Source organism: Phoenix dactylifera, chromosome 14 (genome assembly GCF_051530095.1).
Source record: "Phoenix dactylifera cultivar Ajwa chromosome 14, Ajwa_hap1_PhDact_Kaust_v1.1, whole genome shotgun sequence".
NCBI classification, from domain to species: Eukaryota; Viridiplantae; Streptophyta; class Magnoliopsida; order Arecales; family Arecaceae; genus Phoenix; species Phoenix dactylifera.
In genome coordinates, this window is record NC_143203.1 from 12,518,051 (window position 1) to 12,521,586 (window position 3,536).

Genomic DNA, 3,536 nt, shown 5'->3' on the forward strand with positions numbered 1-3,536 from the left:
ATATTTCTATGGCTATATCATAACCATGAAATACACAAGTATATGATTAAAACTTTGATTTAGAATGACTTGTGAGAAGCTACGAATTCTTAGGCATAATGAAAATGTTGTTTGCATGATATACCTCTATATGATACATTTGATTATTTCTTTATTCTGCTCTTTCATGTAAATTACTTGAGAATAACAAAATGAAAGAGAGATAAAGAAAAGAAAATGAACATTATTCAAGAGAAGTAAAGATCTAAGTAAAAGGCAAATACTTCAATCTTAAGGAAAAGCAAAACAAGCATAACATATTCGGCACATTTGGAAGGAATAAAATCCATAATTAATTACACTTAAACAGGGAGAATTTGAAGTAAACATTTTAACCTTTCTATATTGCTCATCAGAGGGATGGTGCCAATGGGGAGGCTAGTGGTAGTACCCGGCACTATTTGACCCAACTATTCGGTGTAGGGCATATTAGGGACGGCACAAGAGGGAGGCTAGTGGTAGTACCTCGTGCCCCTTCCCAACTCCACCGGATAGGGAGCAAATAGAGTATAGAGCATAAGAAAGTAAAGATGAAAGACAAAGTTAATGAAAGTATATAAGAAGAATCAAGTCAAATTTTTGATCACTTGAAAACACACTTTAAGGATGAAATCATTGCAAGATAATATTTAAATAGGGGGAGTTTATTTAAAAAGAATTGATTTTGATCCTTGACATGCTTGTTCTTATTATTTTAATGCATGACTTAACACTTAATATAGTGTGCATATGGCATGATGTCTTGATTTATAGGTTCTCAATGTTTTACAATGCTTCATGCTTGGATAATTTGATTGAATATTTGGAATACTATATAAAATTTTTTTTTTGTATTATTAAAAAGAAATTTCAGATTTGTCATTCACAATCATCGTTAAAATCTGAAAGGTGAATAAATTTGTAAAAAGGAGAAGAGAAGGATATTTCTATTTAGGCAAAATGAATTGAGTTTGTTCTATCCTTCAACTTTCTTAACTTTGGTATATAATGTGCTAAACATAAATACAAATATTCTGAATATCCTCTTATATGTGTGAAATATGTGTCTTCAATCATAATGATTTAAGATGAGCTACAATGTGGAAGATCCATATCTCAAATTATGACTTTGAAAGCCTCTATTGAAAATCTTTATGAAATTCAGAATCTGATTTTGTATAAAAGCTTATACTCAATATGATTTCTAAATAAAATCTTAATTTAAGAAAAACAGAATTAATTTTGATGCCTTGGTTGATTGCTCCGATACGCATCCGAAACATATCATTTCTTATCTTCAAAGTATACTAATATTGGTCTAAATGATGTGTCTTTCAATAATCTTAATTGCAAACAAATATTTTTAAATATATGAGTTTATTTTGATATTAAAAAGATTTATTGTGCTTCATGTATACATTGCAGAAAAACTATAATTAAGAAATTGAGTTCTATAAATAGATATACTTCAATGATCATCTATATGTTTTTCTCTCCTACATTATTAAAGACTTCCATCAATATATATATATATATATATATATATATATATTATTAAGAGAGTGAATGATCTTAAGTCTAGAAACATTTCAGCTCACTCAAATGATTCTTAAAAGAAAGAAAATGTAAATGCTTTTAAAAGAATTTGAGCTTCAAATGAATCATTTTCTGATTAATATTTCTATACATTTTCTCTAAGATTAGGAGAAAGCATAACTTGTTCTTAAAGGATTAGAAAGAGTGATTACTATAAATTTTTGAATAATTCTAGATCACTCTACATTCTCGATATCATGAGAAAGAATGATTAAAATGGAATGATCAATTGAGGGGAAGAAAGAAAATTTCAGAAGGAGAGGTCTTATGGAACTTAATCGCATAAATCTATAACTAAAGGAGAGGGAAAGAATACTTAATGAAAAGTGATCCTAATACTCTCCAATATGCATCATCTGAAAATCTTTATGATACACCATTGAGGCGTGTTAGTTGGTTAGTATATCTTATGCATCACTCATGAACCAAATTGCAAATCTTAAGAGCCTCTAATTTAATGAAAAAGGGGGAGAATAATGTGTTAAATTTTCTTGAGTATCTCTTAGAAAATCTATTTTTGAACTTCACTAATGAGTTCTAATTGGCTTGCTCTTTAGAACTTCAATTTTGTGCCAATTCAGTATTTTATGTATCAAATTGTGCTTATTTTCTAAAGAAATAAAAGAAAGTCTTTAAAAGAGCTCTAAGATGTATCAAAAAAAATTGCATGAATTCATATCTTGGTATTTGTGCCCCAATACTCTTATTATCATAAAAGAACTTTGAAGTCATTAAGGATTAATGATCCAACATGATGATATATATAAGTTGTGATCTTTTACTCTGAAAATCAATTAAATTGCTCTCATGTTAATAAAATACTTAATAGATTGGGCAAAAGGTCTTAAATGAACAAGCTTTCATATTTATCATTGAAGAGAGGTTAGATTTCCATTCGTGTTTTTCTTGAATATCATTTGTGGTACTTCTTGAATTAACTTAAGAAAGATTCCACCTACACTTGATTAGAAAACTATCTGTGGTATCAAATTAGAAAACTTCTTGGAATCACATTCGATGTGTTCTGCTCTGAACTTATCTTAATTGGCTCTGATCTATGCTCATTAATCTGATTCTAATATTATTGTCTTGCAATAATTTGACATGCAAATCAGAGTACAATAAGGAAAAGAAATATTTGAGGATTCTTATCTTTGTGCTTAATGTTTCACTATCTTTTTGATGTTGTCAAAAAGGGGGAGAAATATCTAAGTATATGCTCATAATGCTTTATGTTTTGAACTGGATACAAATCAGCTGATTAAGCTGATTAAATCTAAAGCATTATCATGAAGTTTTTTTTTAAATATGTTTTCTACTTCATGCAACTTAGCTATGCATTACTTCTAGAACACAATATATTTTATATTGCATATACTCCAAGTTTTGTCATCATCAAAAAGGGGGAGACTGATGACCCAAAGATTGATTTAAAGATTGATTTTGATGATCACAAAACCTTGAAGTATAAATACTAATGTTTGTGTTGCAAGGAGAAAGATACTTATCTTGCAAGGAGCATAGCAAGTTGGAAGAAAGCTACAATTTATTGGCCCAAGTTTCAAGTTCAAAGGACTCAAATTGGAGGAGCAAATTCAAAGAAAAATTCAAAAGAATAGTCTTCGAGTCGACTCCAGAGTAGAACGAGTCGACTCCAATAACTGGCAAGTCAATTCCTAAGGAAAACAAGGCAAAAGTCGGAGAGCGATTTTCGACCCTGAGATTCGAGTCGACTCCTGTGGAATGCGAGTCGACTCCGATGGTTGGCTGGTCGACTCCAAAGAAAGTGAGAGTCAACTCTCAGTGGTACACAAAGAAAAAAATCAGAGAGCAGTTTTTCGGACTCTGAGATCCGAGTCGACTCCCAGACAGCTCGAGTCGACTCCAAGGCAGCGCTACACCAAAATGGCAGAAGGCTGTGT